This window comes from Ursus americanus, chromosome 8 (assembly GCF_024610735.1).
Source record: "Ursus americanus isolate L20-20 chromosome 8, mUrsAme1.1.p, whole genome shotgun sequence".
Lineage (NCBI taxonomy): Eukaryota > Metazoa > Chordata > Mammalia > Carnivora > Ursidae > Ursus > Ursus americanus.
Genome location: NC_142134.1, coordinates 17,849,309 through 17,863,110, shown reverse-complemented (window position 1 = coordinate 17,863,110; position 13,802 = coordinate 17,849,309). Strand labels below are relative to the sequence as shown.

The 13,802-nt window shown below is 37.7% G+C and overlaps 1 pseudogene; it reads right to left on the bottom strand.

Moving 5' to 3' along the window:
- Window positions 1-375: 375 nt before the first annotated feature.
- LOC123789556 (large ribosomal subunit protein uL2 pseudogene) lies at window positions 376-8,014 on the bottom strand (annotated as a pseudogene).
- Between the last annotated feature and the right edge of the window lie 5,788 nt (window positions 8,015-13,802).

The following is a 13,802-nucleotide window of genomic DNA, read 5'->3' as shown; positions in this document are numbered from 1 at the left end:
CATTTTACATTTAGGCCTATGATCCATTCTGAGTTAATTTTTATGAAGGGTGTAAGGTCTGTGTCTGGATTCTTCTTTTTTTTTTCAGGGTGTCCAGCTGTTCTAACACCATTTGTTGAAAAGACTGTCTTTGCTCCATTGTATAGTCTTTGCTCTTTTGTCAAAGACCAGTTGACTATTTTTATATATTTTGTATTTTTCTGTATTTTGTTCTATGGATCTATTTGTCTCTTCTTTTATCAATACCATACTGTCTTGATTACTATAGGCTTTCTGGTAAGTTGGTTTTGTTGTTGTTGTTGTTGTTCTTGTTGTTTGTTTTGTCCTTGTTTTTGTTTAGTAGCAGAAGGACAGACTTTATTGAGCCCCTCAACCCTAGTTTTCTTTCTCCTGCACAGTCTTGGTTCCCCAGAGACCCCTGTTCTGGTGGACAGCAATAAGACCCACTTTGTGGCCGGCAGGGGCATCTCTGTGGATAGCAGAGGGTTTACCAATGTGCTGGTGGTTGCTCCCTCTGAAAGGATGCTCCACAGGATTCATAGCCACAGCCCACATGCGTGGCCAGCAATTCCTCTCAGCCAGACTGCAGAATGGGCTTGTCAGTGTGGCCACCTCCAGCCGCCACACCTACCATAGCTCTGTTGGCTGAAGAAAAGACCTTCTTTGAACCAAAAGGGCAGCTTCACTTGGGTCTTCCTGGTCTCAGGGTTGTGGGAAATGATAGCGGTGTAGTTTCCAAAGGCTCAGGCCAACTTGTCCCAGTCACCAGGCTTCTCCTCCAGCAACACACAATGACGCCCTCCGGCATACTGCCCACCGGGAGCTCATTGCCTATGTTGAGCTGGTTCTCCTTGCACAGTACACAACTGGCCAGTGTGGATGCCCTTGGCAGCGATGAACAGCTCCCTCCACTTCTTAAGCCAGTAAGGGTCCCAGAAGTCTACTCAGTGAGCAGCACACCCCAGGCTGGGTCATGGGTGATGTTCTTCACGATGCCCTTGACATAGCTTGACCACTCTGCGAAGTCCACAGTGCACAGACAGGCAGTCCTTCATGTGGGTGTAGAATGCTGAACTGACACCCTTTCTCTACACCAAAATTATGTGGCTCATGGTGGTAGCCTGCTGCCAAGCACAGTTGGAAGAGTTCTAGTAAGTTTTGAAGTTAGGTAGTGTCAGTCCTTTGACTTTCTTCTTCTCCTTCATTGTTGTGTCAGCTATCTGGGTTTTTTGCTTCTCCATATAAATGTTAGAATCGGTCTGTCAATATCCACAAAATAACTTGCTGAGAATCTGACTGGAGTTGCATCAAATCTACAGATCAAGTTGGGTAAAACTGATACCATCACAATATTCAGTCTTACTATCCACGAACATGAAAATGTATCTTCATTTATTTAGTTCTCTGATTTTGTTTGTCAGAGTTTTGTAATTACATATAAATCTTATACATATTTTGTTAGATTTATATTAAAGTATTTCATTCTTTGGGTATTAAAGTAAATGGCATTATGCTTTTAATTTCAAATTCCATTTGTTCATTGCTAGTATATGGGAAGCGATTGACTTTTGCATATTAACCTTGTGTTCTACAACCTTGCTATAACCACTTATTCCCATTTTTTGTCAATTCTTTCAAATTGTCTAAACAGATGATCATGTCATCTATGAAGATAGTTTTATTTCTTCCTTCCCAATCTGTGTATCTTTTATTTCCTTTGCTTGTCTTATTGCATTAGCTAGAACCAGTGGTGGGGGTGGGGGTGCGTCTAGGTGGCTCAGTCAGTTAAGCGGCTGCCTTTGGCTCAGGTCACTATCTCATTGTTCTGGGAAAGAGCCCGAAGTCTCAGCCTCCCTGCTCAGCAGGGAGTCTGCTTCTCCCTCTGCCTCTCACCCCGCTCATGCACGTGTGCCCCTCTCTCTCTCTCTCAACTTAATAGATAAAATCTTTTAAAAAAAGAAAAAAGAAAAGGAGTGCTGGGAGGAAACATCCTTTCTTTGTACCTGATCTTAGTGAGAAAACTTCTATTTTCTCGCTGCTAAGTATGCTGTGAGCTATAGATTTTTTTATAGATAATCTTTATCAAGCTGAGAAAGTTCCTCTCTCTTCCTAGGTTGCTGAGAGTTTTTATCATGAATGAGTGTTATATTTTGTCAAATGCTTTTTCTGTATCCATTGATGTGATCACGCAGTTTTTCTTTTTTAGTCTCTTGATGTGATAGATTACAATAATTGGCTTTGAATGTTGAATCAGCCTTGTATACCTGGGATTGATCCCACTTGGTTATGCTGTATATCTGTGGTCTTTTTTTATCTTTGTTTTGCTATATATAATGTGTTCTATTTCTCTAGCTGCTCTTGAAGTTTGCTTTTTGACACTGGTTTTCAATATTTTATTTTATTTTATTTTATTTTATTTTATTTTATTTTATCTTTGAGAGAGAGAGCACAAGCAGGAGGGGCAGAGGGAGAGAGAATCTCAAGCAGACTGGGCTGAGCATGGAGTCTGAGATGGGGCTCCATCTCACAACCCTGAGATCACGACCTGGGCTGAGACCAAGAGTCAGACAATGAACCAACTGTGCCACCCAGGTGCCCTGGTTTTCAGCATATTGATTATAATATGCCTTGATATTGTTTTCTTAATGTTTATTTTACTTACCATTTGTTGTCTATGTTATATCTCTGGTTCTGTACATTTTCTTAAATTTGAAAAGTTCTTTATCATTATTTCTCCAAATTTTTCTTCTGCCCCATTCTCTTCTTGGACTCCAATTACATGCATGTTAGATTTCTTAATATTGTTCTATAGCTCACTGAAACTCTATTCAGTATTTTTTTTCATATTTTCTTCTCTCTGCTTTTCAACTTGAATATTTTCTATTTCTAGGTTCCCAAGGTCACTAATTTTTCATATGCAGTACCTAAGTTCCTAATTAAACCTATCCTGCAGATTTTTTATTTTAAATCTACAGGTGACCGTTGAACAATGCAGGAATTAAAGAGTACCAATCTCCTACACAGTTGAAAATCCACATGTAACTTTTGACTCCCAAAAAACTTAACGATAATAGCCTACTGTTGACCAGAAGCCTTACCAATAACACAGTCGAGTAACACGTTTCGTGTGTCATATGTATTATATGCTGTGTTCTTACAATAAAGTGGCTAGAGAAAAGAAAATGTTATTGAGAATATCATAAGGAAGAGAAAACACATTTTCAGTACTCTGCTGAATTTGTTGAAAAAAATCCACATATACATGGATCCATGCAGTTCAAAACCTTGTTTTTTAAGGGCTGACATATTTTTAATGTATAAAAGTTCCATTTTGTTTTTTATATCTGTCCTCATTGTGTTCATGTTTTTATTAAATTCTTAAAAATATTTACACTTGCTGTGTTAAAGTCTTTCTCTGCTAGTTCCATTATCTCTGTCATTTCTGGCTCTGCTTCTGTTGACCGATCTTCTAGTCATGGTTACGGTCACACATGTTTTTTCACATATCTAGTAATTTTGGTGCTGGACATTGTGGACATTACACTAACGCTGGATGATTTTGTTTTTGAAATCTGTCTTAAACATCAGATAAATTATCGCTTACTCCTTTTAAGATTTTTTGTTTAAACTTTCTTAGGGCAGGTTTAGGAACTTCATTCTCAGACTAATTTAGCCTTGTTATTGAGGCATGACCCTTCTGGGGTTTCTACTAATTGCCCGAAGTGTTCCATGAGATCTCTCTAATCTGGCTAGATGGAATTTGGTCATCTCTCTACCCTGTGTGAGCTGTTGATTTTTTTTATTTTATATCCCTCTCACGACACGTGTTCTTTTCTTAGCTTCATAAATAAATACACTGATAGCTATTCATTCAAAGACTTTAGGAGCCCACTCTGCAAGTTCATTAAGCTCTCCTGTTCTGCATAGCTTTTTCTTCTCCGGTACTCCGTTTTCAAATTCAAGCTGCTTCAGCCCCTCAATCTCTATCTCCTTAAATCAATAAGTGTAATGTACTATGCTTAGGTTCCTCCTCCCTCTTCCACTGTTTAAAAATTACCTCTAGAGGCAGAACATTTATAGGGCTCATATTTTTCTAAAGGATCGCCATCCTGGATTGCCTGTTGTCTCAATTCTGCAATTTTTTAGTTGTTTATGGTGGGAGGGCAAGTTCCATACCATGGCAAGTCCTATCATGACCAGGGAACATGTATAAAAGCTTTTGCTCTATTAAATTTGAATAAATAGGTCCTTTCATTGACTGGCATATCTTTTCCAAAATGTTTAATATGTTTAAATTAAACATTTTTAGATGTTTACATCTATCTAAAGATCTTAATACATCTTTAGATAAATATGTGCATAAAAGAAAGAAGCATTTAAATACAAAGATCTGTATAAGCTCCTTACAATAGATCAAATATGGCTTTCCTATCACAATCATGAGTGCAAAAAAGCAGGTCAAGGCAATTTTTGTAACAGTATCCTCTCTCGATTGCAAAGGAAAGTTATTGGCTCTCCTTACCCGGAGATTCAAAAACTCTGAACTTTAATTGCCTTTCTTAGTTACTGATTAGCTTTCTGTGTCCATTTTATTGAATAACAGGGACTGAGGGGACTAAAATTGATGTTTAAAGGCATATACACATAAGGAGATGGGAATTTCAGAATTACTTCATATGGATTTAACCCTCTAATATTCACTTTCCCCTAGGTCAGGCAGGTAACCTAGAAGGCTGAAGGGGCAAGGTGGGGACTGAGGCAAACTGTGTAACACATGGCCCATCTGAAGAGTTCCAACAGACTACTGACATGTGGGGTGCAAAGCAAATGTTTTCAGCTCTCTAATTGTACAAGAGAAGATAAAAATTTCAGAAATGTAAATATTTTGTATGAAATCCCCCAACATATGAATTTTGGAAATTAATTCAAAATTTCAAAATACTCTAAAGAATAGTGGGATTTAACCTACTAACCAGCTCTTCCACTCCTGAAGTCAAACATTCCAGACAACATCAACAATTAGGAGCAAAACCAATGCATCGTAGAGAACGTTCAATGGAGGTTGAGACCACGATGTAAATTAACAAGACATCTATAACAAGAAGCTGATACATTTTGTGGGGAAAGAATGTTCGTAAGAGTTATCCTGACATTAAATTTCCAAAAGTCTTTTATAACATTCCCATGAAAATTGTTGTTAAAATTGAGTCTCTATGAGATTAATGGAGAAGGATAAAAAACTTAGAAGAAAAAGGAAAAATTGGGTAGGGTTAAGTCAATATGCCTTTAGTTGAATAGTTAGAAAAACGTTAATGGAGGAAAGCTCCTACAAGATGAGATACCCAAGTTGTTGAGGCACTATGCATTATAAGATAGTAAAATAAATAACTGTGGAAAGTGTAGAAAGTTTAGAAAGATATCATCGGTGCATGAATCAAAAGTGTGAGAGTAGAAGATAAGCTTCTCTATGGTGAGACATTTGTTATCATCGCTTCACATGTTTAGGTGTAGAAAGTGAACATGCAACAGGCTGCTTATTTTCCTTAAATACTCTGTGTGCAGTTAGAGTAAACCCGTCTAGAAGAGTAGCAGCAATTTTGTGCATGGAAGTCAAGCTTTCAATTACCAACTACCCAGAGCAACATTATCACATTTTTTGTCTCCTTGAAATGGAAAAGTAACTATTTATCAAAATGTTGATATAACGATATTAAAGAAAATTTTGAAAGCTATATATAATACCTAAAATTTAGATAAATTAAATATCTAAATACAATTTAGCACTTACACATTAATTCGTAACTGTATTCAACTACCTGGTTTTATGCATGAATTGAGAAGACCATTCCTTTCTAATTTCAGGTCATCATCTGGGAATCAAGGCCTTTCCAGGGCCAAATCCATGAGCTCTAAAACGTCAACCTACTCTGATAACAAATGTTTGTGACTTTTTCTTTGAATCTCATTTTTTTCCTTTTCAAAAAAAATAAAAAACAGTTATTTATGCTTGACTTTTTTTGAACATTTATTTATTTATTTATTTGAGAGAAAGAGAGAGAGTGTGCATGAGTGGGGGGAGGGGCAGAGGGGCAAAGCGAGAAGGAGAGGGAGAATCTCAAGCAGACTCACCACTGATGTGGAGCCCAACATGGGGCTCAGTCCTACGACCCTGAGATCATGACCTGAGCCGAAATCAAGAGTCAGACACTTAACTGACTGAACCACCCAGGCACCCCATACACTTGACTTTTAAAGATAATTAAAATGGTGGTCCTTTGACTCTTAGTTCTCCTACTTTATAAAGAAAAGAAAGAAAAATTTAAAAAATCATAGCAGTGTAATATAAGTCCCTATATTTAACCCAATTTTCTCTTCTTTCATTTAATGGATTTAAGTTTCCTTACCCAGTTTTCACTGCTCAATAAACTGGCCCACCTGTGTCCTGTCACTTGCCTTTTCTAGGTCTGTTTCATCTATTAAAGGAGGAATTTGAATTGAACTATCTCTGAGATGCTATCATTCAGTCAAATTCTATAAAATTGTAATCTGAGGCAAAATCTGATTGGGATTTCCAAAAGTATCAGTTTACACTGGAAATTGTTCACTAAAAGAGCTGTACCTCTTCTAGAAAAAAAAAAGTACTTTCAAATAGCACTTATATATAAAATTTAATGTAGTTTTTAAACAGATATAAAATAATAGGATCACAATAATATGTTAAGAAAATTTCCAAATATACACAAAAGATACGGGGCAGAGTGTCACTACCCAGTTAATGGACCTACGAGTCATTTTGAGCCTTTTCAGTATTCTGCTGCAGTCAAGAGTACAAAAATATTAAACATCAACCCAAGAGGCAGGGTAAATAAAATTAAGAAGCAATATCTTACTTTCATGCAAAATTATACATTATGCACAAAATTCTGGTCCCCGTAGCACTGAAAAACAAGCCTTGGAGAAAGACGATTTCAATAATAATGAACGGGATGGCTGAAGCCATAGTCTTTGAGGTTAAACTTTTTAAAAGTAAGACTGTTTAGGTTTAGTGACAAAGGGTGAAGGGGATACAATCAAAGTTATTATCATTTTAAATGGAATGGACAGCTTAAACACAAACTCATTAATCAAACCCTAGAACACCAGAGTACCAACTGAAATTGGAAAGAGGTTTTTATAGAGCAAAGGAAGGAAGATAGCTAACATGGAAATTCTTACTCTCAAGAAATGAGACAGGCTGGAGGAAATGTGTGTGTGTGCGTGTGTATGCGTGCATGTGTGTGTGTAATTTCAATGCAATTTGAGATAAGTTGAGATTTAATTTAGTGAAGATGTACCCGTTATTGTGTCCAGAACAATACTAGATATGACAGAAATGTTTAAAACATGGACCTTCTCTTCAAGATTTATAATCTGTCTGAAAGAAGTGTACCTTCATGGATTAACAGTTCAGAGTAGGCTGCTAAGAGAAGAGAGTTATGTGGGGGGATAAATCTAACCTCCTGAACTTTTTTGATGGCATTGTTAGAGATGAAAATCTGAGAGGCAGACAATGCTTGACCCTATGATAATGTTCCTCATGTCACACATTCTTTATGAAAATTATCAAGAAAATAATCTATGATTTTCTGTTCACCTATGAGTCTACATTTTATGAGTTGAAAAAATAACCTACAAGAAAATAGGAGACATCAGCAAAAACACAAACAGTCATAAAAACTGAGGACATACCTAGGCCCTAAGAGCATAAGTGTGTACAGACAGCCAGGCTCCCTGGAGGGCCAACACAGTAATGTGGGCCTGGGAAGGCAGTTAGCTTAGTGATGAAGAAAATGGATCATGCAGTCAGCCCACCAGGGTTCGGGTCTTAGCTTCAGCATGGAAAGTTGTTAAGCCTTCATGATTCTCAATTTCCTCATCTGTAAAATGAGGATAGATATTGAGTCAACCTTACAGAGTGGCTGTAAAGATGAAATCAGATAATCCATGTAAAGAACTCAACACCATACCTGCACATGGCAAACACTCCTTAAAATACAGGCTATTACTAACAGATCCATGTAATATAAAGAGCAAAGAGTCCCCGCTATTCCATTAATAGCTAGCTGAGTTTGTAAAGTCCCTTCATCTCTAAGACAAGAGCATCAGTTTGCATATCTGTAAAAAGACAATAATAATAGTAATACCTCATTCAGTGAAAATTCTAGTAGAAAACAGAATAAGAAGATGTATGAAAAAATGCTTTGTAATATAGAAAGTGCTAAACACATGTGGGTTCTTGCTATGGTAATGATTCCTGTGCGCCCTTCCAAAGAGGTCGGCTGCCTATATTTCTGTCTGCTTTTGTTCACAGATGTATCCCAGTACTTACGACAGTGATGGGCACATAGCAGTGGTCATTAAAAATAATTGAATGAATAAATGAGGATCACGTTTCTATAATCCTAAAGGTCATTTTGTTTGGCCTTTTATCTCTCTGAAATCAGTACAGATGAGGAATCTGAAGGCCTGGGAGTAGTCACATAGACTGCGTTGGTTTTCTGTTGCTATGTAACAGATTATCACAAACAACACCCATTTGTGTGCTCATGGCTCTGTAAGGCAGAAGTCTGGCCCCACGTCCTGGGTCCTCTGCTCAGGGGCTCATGGGATTTACATCAGCCAGGATGTATTTTTCTCTGGAGACTCCACTAAGGAAGTCTTCCAAGCCCATTAGGACTGTGACAGTTTTCAGTTCTATATGATTGTAGAACTAAGGTTCCCATGTCCTTGCTGGTCGTCGTCTGGCTCCTCTCAACTCCTGGAGGCTGCCTATATTCCTCCTCATGTGGCCCCTCCATAACCAGTTCACAATATCGCCTCAGCAGAGCCCTTCATGGCCAGCAGCAGGCTCCTCCTCGCTGTGAATCCCCCATGTTTCGATTCTCTCTGACTTCTACTGCTCATCGGCTAAATACTCCAATTTTAAAGGAAAACCCAGATAATCTCCCTTTTGCTACAGAATGTGACCTACTCAAAGGAGTGATATCTGATCATAATCAGAAATTCCACCTACACTTGAAGGGGAGGCGTTTACGAAAAGGCCAGGATCAGTGTAGATGATTATTAGAATTCTGCCTACCACATACACTATATTGTGCAAACATAGACTGTCATAAATATATTGGTGAATGTTTTAAAAACAGGTGAGAGAACATATGTCTAGGGTGATCCTTTGTGTTCTAATTAATGTGTTCAACTATGCAAGAAGAGGGTCTGAAAGGCTACGCACTGAACAGTTCACAGTGGTTATCCCTGAGGAGTGAAAATAAGTTTCTCACAATAAACATACACTATCCTTACAATGAAAAATAATAAAAAGAGTAGATAGAAACTGACCCTTTCCCTTTACATCTTTTATCTTTTTTCAACGCAAATTCTAGTTTTCAATGCAAACTCAGCTCACCAATCATGCCGCAGATCAAGTAAAATAATTTCTTCTCCTTTACAGTATCTTTCTCCCAGAGTTTTACAGATATTTCCTTATGAATCATCTCTGAGTTCTTGCTCCACACTTGCCTAGATTCTCACTTAAGGTTTAGAAGGCTCTGTCTTCATGGTCCCAACGGCAACAAGAGCTTCTCGGCTCTGCAAACCCCACTCTCCCACACTATGGACTCAACACCATCATTTTTATCAAGTAAGCTAGGTCTCATCTATGTTTTCTCGCCCAAGGAAGGAAAATAAAACCTCAGAAAACCCTCCAGTTTAAAGAAAGCCGTCGTGCTGTAGCCGAGCCTAACTGCACATACCGTGTTCGCAGCAGTAGATTGGATTAGCCGTATATTGTACAATAAATGAGTTAGAAATCCAAGCAGTAGGTGCGCTGATATTTTGTTGTAAAATTCATGTGTCAAGAAGTATTTGACAAGCAGTATTTCCATACTTAAATTGAGCAATGGATTGAAGCCTGAAAAAAAGCAAAGAGAATGTATTCTGCAGTTGTCTCTTAAATCGTGTTACCCACTGATAGTTTTTTCCCATGGAAAAAGCAATCCCTCCAATATAGAGAGACTGCAGGCCAAGAAAACAGGCTTTAATTAAATCAGTTATGTTGCATTATATCATGTGAACAATGTGTGTCCGCAGCAATCTTTCCATGGAAAAATTAAATAAAGCATATTTATAATTCAAATGTATATAAACATGGTTGGGCTATCTCATACATTGCCTGTCGTCTGTTCAAGAAAACCTCTAAATTCTAAATATAACAGATTCTTGGCTGGGTTGAGAGATACTGAACTTCATCGGATTTCTACACAGCCTTCTCAAATAAGCTAGAAAAAGTCCAGAAGCAGTGATCTTTTGTCGGTACCAACCCCTACCCTGATTATCTACTCTTGTAGTTTCGATAATACATTTCTCATTGTGCCTTGGTATCTCCCATCTTTACCCACACAAGGCCTAGATGGCTTTGCATTTTTTGAAAGTACCACAAAAACATAACATATAAATCAAAAGCAACGTGTTAGCAAAGAAGAGCTGGTCACCTTGAGTAACTTTCCCTAGCTGCCTAATAAGGTTAGGAGTAAGATCCATTTTTCAACGTGTTAGCAGTGTGTGATTGCTGTTACTATGAGAGAGATTTTTCATTTAAAAATGCATGATTCATCTTCAGAAAAATCTTCTTATCCAAATCTTTCAAAGAACTGAGCAAACATACATTATTCTATACATTATTATGTGGAAGTGATTTGAAGAGCCAAAAGTGCTACATGAATTTTTTAAGTTATCAACATTCCAAGTGTTTAACTTCTGAAATATATTGGGTGCTGAGCTAAATTGGCTTTTTGAGTTCTCTAGTTAAGTATTAGGTGGACTCCTGTGTTCTATCTAGTACCTGAACGTATTCACAAATACTTCCCTCGATGCTTAATTCAGTATGAGAGAGAGAGGCACTGGGTTTATTTAATTGTATAATGTCCCTTTAGGGCATGTAGTTAGTAAAAATGGGTTACAAAGGAACCAAAAGACATAACCATAGCAAGAAAACACAGCAAACAGCAGAAATGAACCGTACGTTTTAATCCTCAAAGTTCCATTTCTCATGTCAAATAAATATTTAAATAACAGCAACTGAGTTTTTCAAACAGCACAAAATCTGGCTAATAAAGATACCATTCAATCAGTCAAGATAACGCTAACTGACCTAACATTTAATATCTGAAATCTCAATGGCTTATAACAAAGGATATTTCTTTCTCATCTAAGGTTCAGGGAGGAAGGGAGCGCAGAAACTCCACGGAGTTGTTCAGGGACCAGGGCTGATGAAGGTTGTCATCTCCCACTATCAGCTGTCAGTGCTGCCCCAAGGATAAACATCTAGCCAGTAGCTGGAGCAAAGGGAGGGTGGAACATCACAGAGAAAGTGTTTCTGGGTCAGTCCTAGAGGTGATATGCATCATTTCCGCCCACATTCCATAGCCTGAACTCAGTACTATGGTCATATCTAAATGCAAGGGAGGCTGGAAAATGTGATCTATCTGTGTGCTGAAGAGGGAAGAAAACTGGCTTGCTAGACTGCAAACCAATTTCAGCCAAATTACAAATGCTCTCTTAACCCCCATTCACAAGAAAAAAGAAAGAAAACAAACATCAAGAACAATAAAAAGAAAGAAAGAAATGTTTTCTTCTAGCAGGGCATTTTAGTGTCTGGCTTTTCCAGAACTTCCATTTTTCCAAGCCATTTGAGCCCCCATGTTTGTTCTTCTATTGGGCGGTATGTCCATTCATATGGCATTCAAGAACACAAGAATCATAAAATATGGAAATAAAGGGCAGAGCAGAAAACTTATGCAATTTAGTGCTCAGAAGTTTGTGGGCCAACTTGATTTGCTAATCCACAGTCTGTGCTTCTGGAGAGGAGAAGAAGGGGGAGTTCACAATCCACAAACCAATTTGTGTTGTTTCTGCAACACTGCAAAAGTGCGACTCATGAATATGCTAATGAAATTGCAATGAGAGTTTTGGCACTATTTCATCACCTCAACTAGATTAGAGAGTAATAACACTATGGGTTTACATGTCTTCAGAAACTGCTGTGGTAGTAGAAAAAAAAATTGGATCTGTGATATTTATAATGCAACAAAAATTATAACCATGCTACAATAAAATAATGATAATTGGTTTACATAAAAGTAATAGTTTGTAGCACACACACACACACACACACACACACACTAGTTACTATTAAAGTCATTCACTGCTTTTCATGTTTCTGCCTCCTGGTGTTAATGTGAGTCTATATTTGTGAATGGGTTCACATTTCTATGCCTTCTTCCAAAGATAGAAAAGAGATAAAGAATGGAAATACTGGTAGAAAAAATTTTATTGGCAAGGCAGGACTCTCCTCTTTATAAGCATTTAGCACCTTTTTTTTTTTTTATCATTAATCGGGGTTCTAAGAGGAGAAGGACTAAGAAAAAACTATTCTTACCTTTATATACCAATTTCTTACATAATAGTCAAACTATATCCTGGATTCTGTCCCACAATTCAAGCCTACTTAACAGTTTATGAATGCACTGTTCTAAGATAGTGACCTATTCAACAGGTAGAGGACTATATAGAGACAAAAAGATTAAAAATTAAATGAAAACAGCTTCATTAGGCAACCCAAGCCACAAGGAGGCATCTAAGCATTTTCTCTACATGCCATTCAGAGTGCCTTATAATAGGATCATTCATCTGAGCTGACCCCTTGCAATATCAGAAATTATGCTCAGCCTTCAACTTTCCAGTAGATGTTCTCATTAGGAGCTACAAGAAGTAAGAGAAAAGATGGGAATAAAAACCCATAAGCTCCAGGATTTGGAATCCTCTCTGATGCCCGAGAGATGAGGATGTTGCTGGTTCTATAAACTGAGGGGCTGCTGCTGATTTTCTCACCACGTTTCATGGGCACTTTGTAAAAGAAAAGATACTAGGGTTTCTTTTACATTTGTTTAATCGAGAGAGAAAATTTTTTTTCATATTAGTGAGTAACGACCTATGTTTAAGAGACATGCGGCTGCTAAATACTTTCATACACGTTTTCTCAAATAATGCCATCCATCCATCAATCCGAGGTGAGGCATCCACTATTTATGATGTTAAATATCCCAAAGTGATGAAATTGCAAGGCTGCTCATACACACCCTCTGTCCTTCTGGTGTGGCCATTCAGTTTATTATTTTTAAAACAATAAAAAAAGTTGTGACTATCTCCAGTGACACTTTCAGAATATCCCTGACCCAGAATGCCTTCATTTTGAGGGCAATTAAGTGCTATTAAATAAAGAAGATGACTTTGCTTACAGAGAAGTTTGTTGGGATACAAGAAATGGAAATAATTCACTCTGACTGTACATAAACAGCACCGTACACATTTGAGCTTTTACATACTTATATTTGTATATGTATGGACGGATATGTGTGCACACACACACAATCATAGGAGGAAAAAGAAACAGCCAAACAGAAAATTATCTTTGAGTTGGAATGCATAGTGAGGTCTGTATTACTTTGATTCCAAACACCCAACTAATTGCCTTTGGTGATACAGTGTCATGAGTAAGCTCTAGGTTGGGGTTTAGCAGAATCCAGTTGTAGCTCAAAGTCTTCCAATTTGGTGAAGAATGACTCAGTAATATCAAAGATCTTTTCCAACTGTGATATTCTGATTCTCTGATTTGCTGTGCCTATGGAGACCTGGCCCCTATGGTCCTAAACACACCTCTCCATTTCCTTGGATCTCATTTGGCATGACTGTAAACCTATTTTATATGT